The sequence below is a fragment of the Vanellus vanellus genome (genome assembly GCF_965231255.1).
Source record: "Vanellus vanellus genome assembly, chromosome: 1".
Classification (NCBI taxonomy): domain Eukaryota; kingdom Metazoa; phylum Chordata; class Aves; order Charadriiformes; family Charadriidae; genus Vanellus; species Vanellus vanellus.
Window position 1 is genome coordinate 38,962,215 of NC_138905.1, and position 16,183 is coordinate 38,978,397.

General features: G+C 40.4%; 1 protein-coding gene across 11 annotated transcripts in view; it reads right to left on the bottom strand.

The window, feature by feature from the left end:
* Positions 1-16,183, bottom strand: part of GRIP1 (glutamate receptor interacting protein 1) — a gene marked incomplete at its 5' end in the record, with an annotated part of 345,717 nt that overhangs the window by 110,546 nt on the left and 218,988 nt on the right. The window lies entirely within an intron of this gene.

The window sequence follows — 16,183 nt, forward strand, 5'->3', positions numbered from 1 at the left end:
AAAAATCATAGAAACTTCCCTTTCTCTCATGTTAAGAAGCTTCACATGTCAAAGACTCCAGTGAGAGAGGTACCATCCCTGTTCAGGAGTGAAAGGCTTCCAGAAGCTTTTGAATATTCCGGCTGTAAAGATGCATTTCTTTTCCTTTGGGATCTGTCAGTGGGTGGTTCCTTTTCTGTCGTAATGGCTGATTAGGGAAAACATCAGAAAGCTGTTGCCAAATAGGCCAGGCACATTTATGCCTAAAGAACGGCACTGTGACAGTCCGTGTCTAAATGGGAGGCTACATGGAACACCTACTGATCAACCTCAGCGCATAAGAGACCACTCACTAACGGTGGGATGAGCAGATGAGTCACCAATTAAAGGCGGCAGCAGGCAGAAAGTGAGTCACTTCTACATCCCTCTTAAGAGCAGAACGATGGTAAGGAAAAGATCAACTATATTGTAGCTTTAAAAAGGACAAGCTATAAGCTCAGGAAAGAAATGTGAATAAAAGAGAAGAAATAATATTATGCATTTTATTACTTCAATCGGAAGAAAGGAATCAGAAGAAATTAGGCTGCTGTTTTGCTTGTGCTTTCATTGAGTGCTCAAAGACTTTAAAGTATTATCAAATCCTTCTATTTGCATATTTTCCTTCAGGTCGCAAAGGACCGATGCGTTTATGGCATGTGCGTGAAGACATGCTTAAATACACATCAGTGAGTAAACGAATCAAAGACTACGTTATCTGGTATAGCATCCTCACATCTAGTAGAACCATACAAACATTTTCTGGAGAATCAGTTTTCCTTTTCAGCTGACGCTCTTGACATTATAAGCCTTCTTTGCTGATTACGCTCTTTATGCCTTGCAAAGTCTCAAACTCCTTTAGAAACTTGCATCAAGGTCAGCAGTCCATTTTTATAGGAGTGAGATAAGGGTTTGGTCAGCATAAGTTAATTTAAAACCAAGTCTCAGAAAGAAGCGACTGGAAGAGCTGGCTGGCTTTTAAAACCAGAACCTCTGCAATGAACTCTGCTACTGTTAGGTGGACGCAGTAACAAAAAAACTAAACGAATTAAAAAAAAAAAGAAAGAAAAAGGAAAAATATTGTTTTATAACCATGCACCTTGATGAAAATTCAGCAAGTGATGAAGAACATATATTGGTAAAATACCTCAGCAGCCAATATAATTGTTTTTTTCTACAGTAAAATGAACTTCTATTGCTTTAGGACTACGTTGTTACAAGGAGAAGAAAGACATGCTTGACTATACTGTACGCCAGTACAAACTCCAAGAAAATAGAGCTGTCAGCTACAGGAAATACACAAGCATGAAAAAATATTAATATAGATCCAGCTACACAATTTAAGAAAAAGGTAGACATGTAAAGCTCTATTGTTCCATTTGAGGAAAGTGGAAAAGCTAGTATTATTGCATATGCAGAATATACACCCCCTCATTAAAGGAAAAAATTAAAATAAGAGTGAACTAGAGCTTCCGAAGGAATTAGGATTATCTTTTTTCTTTCATAGAAGAGGCACTGCTGAGCTCGAACACAAGATGAGGCTCTCCGAACAGCCTTGCTAATTCATATCAATACCAAAAAAATAGAGCTCATGGCTTACACGTCCCATCCATTATTACTTATTTACAGGTGCTGAACATGACAGCAGATAGAGTGACATATGCCTTTTTCTATTAAAAAGTAGGCAGGAAAACTAATACAATTTCTCAGGAACCAATGGATGGTGGTGACTTTTGGGCCCTATTTGAAAGTGTCCCCCACCTGTGAAAAAATCTATCAATTTACAGAACAAAACAGTCCGCTCCTTAGCCAGACTCATTACATATGAATTCTTTTCATCAGATTTGAGAGAGGGCAAAAAGGAAAGAAGAATTTCTGCAACCAGACCTTTTTCATTGAATCTTTGTCACTGAGCACATGAGTAAATCACCTACAGTCTCTTGCTGGAATAGCATTTTCCCAATACTGCACTGTGCTGGGAGAACCTGCGGTTATCCTGAGTTCGGAATAAAGGACAAGCCAGCAAATCTTTCTGGTTAATGGCACCAGTGAGGGAAGGGGAGTGCACGTCCAACTTACTTACTAGGGAGCCTGAGCAAAAAGCCTAGTATTTTCTGCGTAACAACTGGCAGATACTAAAGGTAACAGAGACTCCGTATGTGAGTAAGCGAGTATCATAATTTAAGCATATTAACATTGAAGACGTTGCAGGTATTTATATTGTTGAGGTACTGTAGGGATGCAATGGTGTTACATTTCTTAATCTGTCTACAGACTTTCACAGCAAAAAAAAAAGCCCAAAAAGTTGCTTCGTAAACTTTTGAACCCCTGTTAATGCAAAATACGTCCACTTATTATTGGGAAAGAACAGTAAGTCACTGTATCGTTGGCGGATTGGGAAGCTGTTCCCAGGACAGGAATGAATTCTTTTTCAATGCCCATTTAACAGTAAAATCACGCTGCAACATAACTAGAAATCAGTGTAGAGGACTCCCAGAAGCAAAGGAAAACAAATACAACCAACTGGAGAAAGAATGCCAACAGCCTTATTCAGATGTTTATTTGAGACAGAAAAGTAATAGAAAGAGCAGACAGATACAGAAATAGATACCACCCTAAAGAACAGAGTAACTAAAGAGACAAGGAAGCCCTCGTAGCCCTGAAACGCCAGACACCATTCAAGCTGTCAAAAAGGGAAAAATCTTTTTGTATGTATTAGCAAAGTTGTATGTGTGGCCACAAGAATTTATTATCAAATTATAACTTATTGATGCCCCCATCTGCTCTATACTTAGCAGGGAGGGTCTTAAACCATGCAAAAATGTCTCATGTGATAGCAGTACCCAGAGAGATTTGTCTGAGTGTTTTGTATTACCAGCTCCCCCCTCTACAGCACAGATAGACTTCGTGGAGGTGAAACCCAACGCGGGAAGCCAACACCCTGAAAAAGCAAAGGAGCAAACGGGTATGAAGCATTTCCCCCCAATGGGAGTCAGTAACTCAAAGTTACATATAGCTGTGATGTATTTAAGAAGCCACACATACAAAGCAGAGGGAGAAACAGGCTAGCTTCAAAAGCGTTGTCTCACCTAGCTACGCCCCTAATGCTAACATAATCCAGTCATCAGCAGGGAGTGAGCCATAGCCTGTAAAGAATTCACAGGCCAAAACGCATCATCCCTGAGCACAGAAATGCCTTCACCTGGAGCAGGCAGCCGCACACCCTGCCGCTCCGGGCACCGGCTCCTGCCCGCTCCTGGAGGAATCGCACTGCGGGTGGCCATGTTCAGTACAGCGGGATGAGTGTAGCTATGCAGGTACACTCTTGGAGCTGCATTAATTTACATCACTGGTTCTGTTTTTTTTTTTTTTCTTTTTTCTGTTTTTTTTTTTTTTTTTTCTTTCTTCTAATTTCCTCTGGCTAAGAGATTAGACAGCCCACGGTAAACAACTTCTAGCAAGTCAGTAGGTCATATTAAGGTGAGTGCTATGCCAGCAGATCTCTTCGCTCAGTGACTGCAGGAAACAAACACTCTTATGCTGTTAACAGGCGGGGGCAATCTTCCCCCCAAAATCATACTTGCATATTGTTTGCGGTTGCCATTGTGCAATAGTGAACAAGATGCCCACTGTGTTAATTCACCTCCTTCCTGGTGGAACACAGCGATCACCTCGGAGGTGACACCTCACAGATTACTGAGATTCTTAACCTGCAAAGCAAACTGATGTTCCCGTTTTCTCCTTTTACTTGTCCTCATGGAACAGCCCCAAACACTGGTAACAGTAGCTCACATATCATCCTGTCAAAGCTCTGCACACAATTCTTCTAATTAAAGACTGCAAAGATAATGATCAAGGCGACAAGCCAGTAGTCCTACCGCTTACAGCTATTAATGTAGGCTTACTGCCTTTAGCTATTGACTCTAAGACAGATAAACAGCTCTTTGCACTTCCCTGCCCAGTTTTAACTGGTTGGCTTCTCTGTCCTGTAACTGAATGACTCATTCTTTGAGTTAGGGACCATGCTGTGACCCACATATATTGTTCTGCGTGGCTTTTACTACACGTGAGGGCCGCTGTCCAAGACTAAGGGCCCTATATGCTGTAGCAAACCAACAGTAATGTAACTCTACAAAGATTATATATTGGGAAATGTGTACAGATCATTATAAAGTGCTTGGTACTGTGCTAGCAAAATGACCATATGAAATATTTAGATATTTGCTATATTCAGTTTAATATCCTTTGAAGGATGCCAACTAGGGACACATAAGAGGAAATAAAAGGAAAGCCCTAAAGAGATTTCCTCAACAGTCAAGGCCAGGCGTTCAACGCATAGGGCGGTTTATGGCCGCTAAACCATTTGTGTGTCCCTTGAGGTGGTTGTGAAAGCTATTGACCCAAGGATGTTGTTTACAGATGTGGCAAAGCCTACACGCACTCCCTCCTTCAAGTCTTCACAACCAGTTAGAGGATGTTTCCTTCACTGCTGCTGCCACACGTCCAGGCGACAACTACTGAACCCACTAAACATGCCCGAATCCTGTGCAGCACCAGGTGGCCCAGAAGGCGACTACGCACAACTGTGTCCTGTCGGATACGAAGGGGAAGTTTCTTCCTGCCCCACTGGGAACAGCTGCTGAACAACAGCAGCTGCTGCTTTGGCCCTCCTACATGGAGAGGAAATGTGAAGATCCTTCACTGTCGTATCTTGTCCCTCCCACACAACAGCTTGTTCTCAGCACTACGTCACCTCTTGTACCCGCTTCTCTTCTGCAAAGCCTGCATCCCTCTGGGAGCAGGGGAAATAATGTGGCACCAAATTGGTAAGTAAGGAATTTCAAATGCAGGGGAATTTTTTAATACTGAAGAGCTTGGAAGATATATTACTTTTTTTCCAACAGTAGATATGAAAGTGTTATGAGGGAGTACAGAGAGTTTCCATCTTTCAGTTTTTCATTCTCATTCTTCAACAGCTTACTTATGTCTCGTGACAGGATAAGCCATTCTCTGGCCACAGAAGAAGTTAATTTAAACCTTTTAGAGTTTGACCATGTAGCTCCTAAGTAGACTTCAGAACCCAAGCAAGTGAAATCTGAGGTGTTCCTCAAACATTCCCCACTGTGAGGCATCTCCAACTAATCTAAGTCCCAAGACTCCACAAGGAAGGACATTACATCTTCAGCTGGCTACACCTCCAGCCGCCTCAGTGCACGGGAGGAGTAAGGTCGACTGCTCGTGTTGTTGCTTACACTATTTGGGATAGCACGCACCTCAGACTAGTGAAGAATCACATACCTGTACAGAGGTAGAGAATGACAACGCAGCAAGTTGTCAAGAGGATGATTACAGCTGAGAGAAGAACATCGCCAAGATTAGTTTCTTAAAAATTAAAAGCACGATGGTCACAGTTATTACTACAGTTTTTACTTCAGGCATTCCTAGATCTGTAATAGCCCATTCACAGAAATTTGCCACTCTTTAAGAGTATTTTTCACTAGAAGCAACAGGTTTTTATGAATCCTGCCAGTATGGCACAAAATACCATAGGTTCTCATACTTGCTAAATCTGAAACTTACCCTGAATTTTATCTTTAAATGGCATAAAGCTCAGCATTATCTAAAAGCATCAGTTTTGGCGCAGTATCATACCAGTGACAGTTGGTAAATTCTGAGCTACAGCATTCTCGGTTATCCCCACAGCTTGCAGCTGGAGGCTTTCACAGATAAAAATAAACATGTATCCACTGATGTCTGTGGTTTACAGAAGATCCGAAATTGACGAAGGTTTACACAGAGTCTTCAGAACAACTTTTAGGACCATTCCTGCAGCAACTTACTTGCTTCTAAACTCAGACCTTTCTGTTAAAGATCTTCCATTCTGTAAGAAAGCTGAAATATTTACTGGAGCAGAGGGACTCAAACCCCAGTCTCACATTCATAGATGAGTACCCAAACTCCCAGCTACACAACCATTCAGTCTTACTTGTTTGCTCTGATTAATGTTTTAGGTATGTCATGCAAAGTAAAACAGATTAAAGCTCTACAATCAATTCCAAGCCTGCATTGGATGAGGCAGAAAAGGGAATCTGAGCTCAAGATTCCCTGTGTGCCCCCGTGCGCAGCGCAGCCACTACAAAGTCATCAGAACCACTCTAGAAAAATGCTCCTGATCCCACATAAGCTCATCTGCTCAATTCCAGTTCTTTGTTTCTGGCAAAAATGCATAAACGTTTTCTCTGAACTGTTACAAATTCCTGAACATGTAATTTTCAGGTTGATCTACAGCAACGAGAAGGGAAAAAAATATTGAGAAGGGAGTTGAAGCTTGGTTATCACACTGCCCTACAGCTTCCAGCTGAGCGGACTTCTGTTAAAGACAGTGGACAGATCTTTCTCCCTGAACTTAAAGACCAAAAAATTCTGAATGAGAACTGACTAAATAACTCTGAATAGTTATGCAATACCCCAATCAATGTAACAAGTAGCAGTAACAATCAATAGATAGATACCGACACAACTTAACTGAATCCGTAACAGCTATGACAGCTGTAAATGCATCATAGCAAGAATACTACTACCCAGATCTTTTTTTTTTTTTTTAAAACTAAAGTTTATACAGGTAAATGGAAATTCTAAACCTCTGATAAGTTTTACACTAAATTATTGAATACACTTGAATCGAGAAACCACATTGAAATTTGCTGGGAAGCAGTGAATAGTAGGAATTTTACTTTGGCTGTTGATGGGACACTCAGCACAAATGTTTTTAGCCTGGTGTAACTTTTACCTTTAGTAACTGTTATTGACAACAATAATGAAAAAATACCTCAGAGAATTATTTTTCCTGCGAAAGAAGGATGTTTTTAAAAGATCTCCTTTTAAAGAATGCAAAAGTCTAGAGAAAAATTAACATCCTGGAACATTCATGGTTACCACAATGTCACCACAGCTGTGTCAGAGCGTAATGGACTATAAACAGTTGAAAAAAGAGAGAAAATTGGCTAAGTTCTTTCAGCAGATGTATAATGTACAGATTTTGAATGTATATGCTTCATGAAACAACAAAATGTCAACAATTTGCTTAGCTCATACGGGAACCCTTTCAGACTTGTTATGGGAACTCCAACCACGAAAGAAAGCATTAATTTCTCCTACTGGTGCAGAGGAGTAACAATTTTTCGAGCTCCCTTTACAGCTGTGGCTTCAATCACTTCCAATGAGGCTTCATTTTTGAAATGGCAATGCTGCTCTTCAAAGTAGTGCTTAGAAATATCTAAAATTTCCTAAGACCTGCATGTAAATTAGTCATTAATGAACTAGGCTTCAAGTAGGACAAATATGAATGCATTTAACCTTAATCCTTTCTTATCAAACTCTGTGCTCAGTGCTCTCCAGCAGTCTTTATAAAGAAAACATAGGGTTTCATGTGCTTCCATAAGTAACGTTTGCTGGTGTGTGTGACATGGAAGAATTATGAGAAGGAAGAGTTAGAATAGCTCCTCTGGTAATAATCTTTCCCACATTTAGCAGACATGTCCTCTGGTTTTCTTAGAAACTTAATTTTAACAGTTATAGCACCCAATGAATAACTGTGTTGTCTCTCTAAAGTGAAAATTTATTCAATTTTATTATACTTTATGTAAATTTAATTCTCTTTTTTTCTGAATTATATGGTTACTTATTACAGTAGCAGCTCAGTTTTAATCTAGAAGCGAGAGAAATAGGGTACTGTAATTATGCATAACTGTGAATCCATTTCCTATTGATATTTACAATACCTTAGCAAGCTTGACCATTTGAAAAATGATCTGAATATCGTCCAAGTTTACTTGTCCAAAGTTAATTTCCTAAGCCTGTGCTTAGGCACCTGAACGGAAATGCTGGGTTTCCTATATGGCTAAGTACGCCGATCTCCTCTCTAAGACATTTTTCTCAGGAAAATTCCAAACTTTCCAAGACCATCTAAAACATGCAGGATCCGCAGAAAGCTGAAAACACGTCTCAAGAGATATTAGCATATGGTGAAATTCACTTCAGTGGATTATCTAATAAAGAAGTAATCCTATTTGAATAATACCCCAACCACAAACTACTTCATATCTGATAAATACGTCTTTTTATTTATACAGCATCAAGCATTTGTTAAGGGATTGAACTCGAATGCCATAAACTAGAATCATTACTGAATCATTACATAATTTTAGGATTCAAAGCGAGTTTCACTCTGTTGTCTTGAGCTTCTGTTTCTTGTTTCTGGAAATAATACCAGCATCACGTAAGTGAAATGTGTGAGTCTTAACCAGAGCAGCTAGAAACTGAAGAAGCCGGGGCAGCCAAAAAGCTCAAAGAAACTGAGGATGTAAACTATTTTCCTCTATGAGACAGATTGGGATTTTTCTCTACGTATAACTTCTGCAGAAAACCTTATTCTAGAGGACGGGGCTATAAACCTTTTCATTTAAAAGGAAATTCCTAAGCGATACAGATCTCACTGATGGGAAACATTTCCAGATATTCAAGCTACAGTTTTTGTTCTGAAGGTTCATGGCTTGTTAAGAGTTGCATCTTGGTCCATAGGAAAGTTTTGTTGTCCTCCCTGCATGCGTGTTTAGGAACATCACATTGCAGTGATGTACTGCCGCAGGCTGGCATTGTGTGAAGGGGCCATACAGAAGCTTTTTGGAAAAAAACTACTGAAAACTGTTTTCTTTATGAAGTTCTAATAATTAAGAGATTCAATTACATTGTTTAACGTCGGTAAATGCTAAATCAGCATTCCTCAAGAATATTTGACCCACACTTGACAGAGGAACACCAATGCCAAGAAGATGACAGAAGTTCCAACAAGGCTCTGGGAGGAGGGAGTTAAGCACGAGTGAGACCTGAACCAAGGCAGCGGCTGAGGGCCAGAAAACCAGACAGCATTAACGCCACACCTCATCAAAAAACATGTTTATGAAGAGATAGTTACTTTAAAAATACATCAGTGACCTCAATACTACCTTTTGTTCTCCACCCTTGGTTCAGCTACCCCTTCCAGATGGGATTTTGCTGGGCTGGGAAGACAGTGATAGCTGGTCAGGGAAAAAGGGGCCAGGACATATCCCATGTCTCCCGGACGATGCTCTCAAAATAAGCCACCATGCTCCTGACTGCCATGGCTGCCCACCACCATACCTCCTTGGGACCAAAGGGAATCGGCTTCCTGGCAGGCAGCATTTCGCTTTATATTAACAAAAGACAATAAACGGTATGACCTGCTATTACATTTGTGGTTCAAATGCAACAGGAGAAATATGTACCGATCACTTGAGCTGTGCGTATCCCGCCTGGCACCTCCACTGTACCAGCAGATCTTAACAGCAACTTTCTTGTGCATCAACTGTTCCTGGGCTCTCTCAGAGCAACCTCAGTGGAGGTTTTCCCTGCAGTCTGAATGCTTGAAAATTAAAAAGTAGAGGTGATGTTTGAAACTGCTGTTAAGATTCTTTTAAAGCTTTCTGATTTTTCCATTGGGGGAAATAAAATGATATATTCCCCTTTCTCATCAGTACATATATATATATACGTGAATAATGATCTTCTAGGAGTACTTGCGAGGAAGACACCTACCACCTTCTACCTGTGCAGACCATAATGCTAAGCAGATGGGGAACATCTGCCCAGGCTGCTGGCATTACAGTTTTAACAGGGACTGAGGGAAGAGAGGATGTCAGCTACAAACTTCTCTACTGCATGCCAGGGAAAGCAGAAGCTACTTGCATGTGTGCTGGGGGAAAGCAATGATAAAAGTTAATAGCTGAGACAGTGAGACTGTCACTCAAGTTGCATAACAAGTAAGTGAAATATGTTAAACTGTTTAGAAAACAGGAGTTTGGTTTGCTTCAGGAAAAATATGAGTAAGCAAAGTCACAACACTACATTCAAAGACAAGAAGTTAGGAATGGTAATTTTTTCACGAGGTTAGTTATCCCACCTCCATTCCAGTGCTGTACTAATGCTATTTGCAGTAAATTATATCATGTATTTTTCAGCCTACTTGTGTCTCTAAGTGTCCCTAGTGATGACATCTCCATCGCTTTCCTTTGGAGACTGCTCCACAGGATGCATCAGATCTCACAGCTGGAAAATAGTTCTCTACATCAGTCTACAATTTTCTTTCCTTGCTTTAACTGTCATTCTATTACTCCTAATAACATTCTTCCCCCTTCAGAAGATCTTATAAAAAATAACTCTCATGCACTGTTCGTTCCAGAAATCACACAAATCACTGTGCTTACTGCTTTAGGCTAGGATCCTACCAGTTCTTCTTACTGGGCATGACTTACCACGAAGACCGGCTGATCTTGTCACTGACGCACGGTGTGCATGCTGACTGGGATTTCCATTTGGTGAAGAACCCATTTGGTTTCTTTAAACCAAACATTTGCACAAGTGTAACTCTGGTGTGGACAACATTAAGAGTAAAGCATACTTTTGCATCTTAGTAATATGTTGTATAAATTTACAGCATGATAGATATCCTTTTTAACCCCATTAACAAGCTTTACTGGGATCATAAAATAATTCTAACACTGCCACCAGGAGCTGCATAAACATTATACCAGCACCAGCGTATTTACATTGGCACGCCAGTGGAATTAGCCCACTTACTTATATTCCAAATGACACACATTAGTCCAAATTGGCACGGCTCAGGCTTAGTGAAAAACTGCTCTTTCAGAATGCACTTCTGTCAGGAGTCGGGCTATAAACCCAGCACCTTCCTCGTACCCTTGTGAAATACTCTCCTACTTTCAGCCCCTAGCCTGGAAGAGTTTACGCTATATATCCACAAAGACTGTGCAGTAACTTTGACGAAGTTCAGTTGTCGGCAAAACTTCACTGGTTTTGGGAGCTGTGACAACTTTGACCACAGTGCAGAGTGAGAGTCTTTTTAAAAAAAAGTGCTGTGTGCTTTTAGGAGTGGGAACAAAGCATAGTAACAAAAGAGATGTCAAGCTGACAAAACAACATATACATATTTGTTTTACTTGAAGCTCATATAAAGCCTAGGCCACCTTCTGTGCTCCAGACAGCATCAATCCATGCACCCGGTTCTTTACGGCAAGGCTTTTAACCTGTCAAATACTCTTTATTTGCCAGTGCCTCCTGAGCCCTATTTAATCTCAAAGCTTATTTAGGGCAAGCAGTTCATTGTCTGCAGCATTCCTCAAATTCTGCAAAATGGTAATTATTAGAACTGCTTGCCCACATCTTTACCTACATGCAAACGTCTGAATCAGCTTTGTGTAATCCTATGGAAAATACAACAATAAAGAAACAGATACAGATGGGTGTGCGACACGTGAAAAATTATACCCCCATAACCTTCAGGAAGGCAGACAAATAATTTTTAGTCTTTCCATACACCAATCCCCCAAGCATTTTAACCAGGACTCCTTCTCCTCTAGAAATTCACAGCTGCACATTTACAACATCTTTGGCTCTGAAGCTCCTGGAAACGATGACAGCATCAACCTATTGCCTACCACAACTGCAGGAAGAATAAACATGGATTTTGTTTTTCATAGCGTGAAAGCTCTGCTTAAACTTTTTGTCCAAACACTGCAGTAATGATGAGATAATTATTTTATCTTTCTCTGTATTACCAGTGTATTGCCAGCACTTTCAGATCCATCATAATACTGTGTGTGTGCATGTGCATGCACATGTGTTTAATTTTAATGATGATTTTTGATTCATAAAATAATTTCAAAACCGACAGCAGAAAGCAATTAACAAAAACAGGAAACCTCACACATTAAAAATAGCTCGAACCAACCTGACACAGTATCAGATGAAGGACTTCGCAGAAACATGGTGTTGAAGACAGAAGCTCAAACAAACCGTTCAGACTTGCCCTGTTCTGAAGGTCAAACAAGCCCCGGCTTTGGCAGACCAACAACATGATGAACGCCAGAGGCCAGATCACTCTATCATGGCCATTCTGTGCCCTGTCCAGGTTTTTATAATGAATGACTGAGGGAAACCAAGCTGATTTTAGGAGCCAGAATAGAATAGAGGCAATTAATAAGACAGGGTATATAAGACTTCAGACCCAAGCAAGCGCTAAATATATTAACATCTGCACACTATGCAGCCAATGGAATATATTTCTAGTAACCTCCTGAAAAAAGAAAGTTAAGCCAAATAGGCCACACCATTATTTCACAAAGGCGCTACGTTCTTCATTTTCTGAAGTCTCTAAAAGAAGAGCCTGATGCAGAATACAGTATACATTAATGTAAACTGCCATTGGGAAGGGAGAAATATTCAAGATAAGAAATATCAGAAAATATTAAAACTGCAATTCCTGAGCAAGAACAGAGCAAAATGCTTTCAACTACTTGCTGTAGCTTTGAAATCCAGATGACAACAATATCTTATTGACTGTGTCAGGAAACATCCGTATAGCCAGCATCACCACCCCAAGATACAATTGTGGGCACAGCTGGAATTTAATTGACCAAATCAACAAGAAAACACAGAGGACAGGACCTATATCAATAACTGGGGCAAGACGTCTGACAGATGACAGCAGAAGTTTGATCTTTAAGGCATTTCAAGAAATAACTGGTATTTAAAAAAAAAGCCAATGATTCCAAGCGATGATTTCCGTATGGCACAAAGCAAACACTTTGTTGCAGACTCAAAGAGTTGAACACGCTCATTAAGACCACAAGAACAGCAAAGCAAGCCACTGAGACCCCTAAGAATTGCTGGTTAAGGCACTGGCTTTTAACTTGTCGTCTGTCAAGCCCTGAAAGATCACAGAATTCTGCACTACATCTCTTGAAAGGTCCCCAAGAAAAAAAAAACAACGTCTTTACTCTGTACCATAATCTAATTATGGAACATATCTATCAAGGTGTGCAACACCACTAAGTATCTAAACAAAGAAGAATGAAGCTATTAAGACTACCAGGCAGTTGGCTGCCCCAGGCTGCCCTGAGAGCCTGAAAAAAGCGAGTTTCTGCACTCCACAGCCAACACATTCTGCCTTCCAGGTCTTATAAAGGCTCGAAGATATGCACTGCTTTTGGCTGGCTAGAAATGTAAATGCTTCTGAAAACACTTCCTAACAGGAGTTAGGACAACAACTGCTGACAGCAGAACAAGTACCGTTAACTCCTTTGATGGACAGTGCCTGTTCGATGTGCTTTCAGCTTCCCTGGTGCATCCTTTGAGAAGAGAGGATGGAGAGGAGATGCAGTCCCCTGGAGGAAGGGAGCCTTGCTGCTTCTGTGGGAGCGTGGGAGCACGTCGGGGGGTGGAAGCATCAGCAGAGCAGCGTGTAGTGGGTAGAAGAGAGCAGAAAGCAAAGGCTGGTAACAAGAATCAGTGGTGAACGTGCTGCACGAGCACTGAATAGAAGGAGGACCTCCTGGGGACCTGAAAAGCCCTTGCTTCATGTATGTGCAATAAATAAATGAATGAATAAGGACTCGATGCTTTGGACTAGATGATCTCCAGAGGTCCCTTCCAACCCTGACCATTCTGTAATAAATAAATACACAAATAGAACCTGCTTTGTCCCAAAGTCTTGCTTGGTGGGGAGAAAAGAAGATCGCTTACTACAAGTTAAAGGTCTAGGCAGATTTATTTTAAAAATAACCTGGGTTCCCATCAGTCACTTTAAAAAGGAAACACATTAAAGCACATCAAAAGAGGTCTTCCAGTAGAAAGAACTGCCTTTCACTACACAAATATAGGACTCACTTAAATTCTTCTTTGTGAGGCTTATGAAACATCTTGCTAATACTTCCCTCGTCTCCTATACCCTACAAAAATTCCATTACTATTCCTGTCTTCTTACCTTAAGAGAATAAATAATAATAATCTCATTGTCTACTAGGTTTATGGGTGTCTAAAGTTGCCAGTCACCTGCCATCTCCATGCAAAGTATAAACCCAAGCAGACTTGCCCTCGAGGGAGCTGTAGAGCAGCTGAGCTGGTGGTACTGACCCTTGGCTTTCTGAACCCATATTGTTTCAGAGCTTATGACAAAAACGTTGCTCTTTCTGTCAAAAGAGGCTTCCACAGAACAGCTCTGTGAAAGCAGCCCCCGTGCCTCATACACCTGTATAAGGTCAGACGAGAGGTGAGGGATGCTAAATAACAGAGCTGTGCTTTTGCATGTTCCACAGAAGCATTCTGCCTGCTGCCTTGTGTCCACACTCCTCCCCTCCGTAGGGGTGTTACATTTTAACAGCGTATGCGGAATAGAAGGAATAAAAAAGGAGATGAGGTCTGACAGAAAACATAAGATAAATATATGCAACACGTAGGATGCTGTCTGTTAGATAAAGAAGACGGAGAGGAGAGGAAAACAAAACTAAATCAGGTTGCAGAGGAAAAAAGAAGGAAGGAACAGTATGGAGGGCTGAATGGGAAGAGACTAATCCCGCTTCTCAGCTCCTTTTCAACCCCCTCCCAAGCTCCTCTAACTAGCTATAATTCATTTGCTAATTACACAGTAGAACTGAAGCAGCTTGATTTGAAATCACACCGAAGTTAACAGTCCTCAGCTTTTAGTTTCTACTCCTAATATCAAAAGGCCAAATTAGAAAACACTGGAGAAACTGATTTGACAAGAGACACCGGGACATCAGTGTCACAGCAGGAATTAATACTTCACTGCTTTCCCTTCCTGAGCTGTCTCCTCTGCTTCTGGGCTAACGCTCCTCCCTGTGAGAAGCAAATGAATAAGGCAGCTAGCGAAAGCTCTATGTGTTTTCTATCACCGTCACCGGCTCAAAGAACCCGAGTGGGAACTGAAAACAAGGTATGAAGTTCAGGAAACAAAACTTAATAATTTTTCAACCATGCAGGAATTTTTGGCTCAGATACTTTCTGAGCCGCTTAGCAGAGAAGCACAGATACCAATGACAGTGTTACTGGCAGCATTATATGGTGGAATGAAAATATGAAAGTGTCAATGACAATCTAAAGACAAAACAAAACGAACATAAAGTCTCAGTACAGAAATTATTTCTTTAGCCATCACTGTTCTGTACTATTTTTCCTTTCTAGCATGATTTTTTTCAGGGACTGGATTGCTCCCATTAATTCCAGTATAAAACAAGTCTATTGAGACTTGCATGTAAAAATGTAATTAAAAGTTGAATAAAATAACTACAAAGATCAAACAATGTCTATTCCCCAAGTTCATGCCAAGATCCCTATACATGTGATGTTTCATACAAACAATGTAAGTTATTCCCTGATGTTCTTTTCAATAAAAATGATGATAAAGAATAAAATGTTCCCATTATCCTTTACTAATAGATTTATTCAAAGCAAATCAGAAGTTAAAACAAGTAAGATAAACACAAAAGGATTATTCTATTTATTGACATTGCCAGGATAAGATCTTCAGTTCAGTCAGATCGGCTACTAAACCAACAGTAGAAGCAATATTTTTCTTTAAGCCCCTGCTCTGAAAAGTACATAAATTTAAGGGATGATTTGTGCCTATTAAAGCCCAATGAAAGGACAGTGGGATTTTAAAGTTAGCAGGGTGCTTTAGATTCAAACAGGGGTTGGATGCTCTCCTGATCGGGAATGCTTTCCTGGAGTGTGACTACACGCCCCGTTTTTGCAGATGTCCAGGCACACGCAGGGCTTTTTGCCCCCTAAGTGCATTGTGAAAATTAAGACGTGTACTCACCATTAACACATCTTTCTGTGGGGCTATGTCACATCACGTTTTATAATGTACTGAAAAGTATGCAAAAAATCCATCACAAATCATACCCCGCCATTTCTCAACACATGTCTAAAACCTGGAACTTAATAATATTAAGTTCCTGAATGCAGCTGTGACAAAAGAGGCCACTATCGTAGCAGGTTCCCGCTGAATACACTGGCAAATTGCAGTGAGCATGGCTGGTTGCAAGGCTGACACGCAATTTCTATGTAAGAATCCAAAAATGGATACTGAAAGTCATACATTCATCATTTTAGTCTGTTTTAAAAAGAATACTGTAACATCTATTCTCGTAAAGCTCATAAAAATAAATACTCCCAACATAGAGATTTATGATACAAAACAATACCAATTTCAGAATAACAGCACTTTGATATAGAAAGGCCATGAAAGATCATCCAGCATTTTGATATA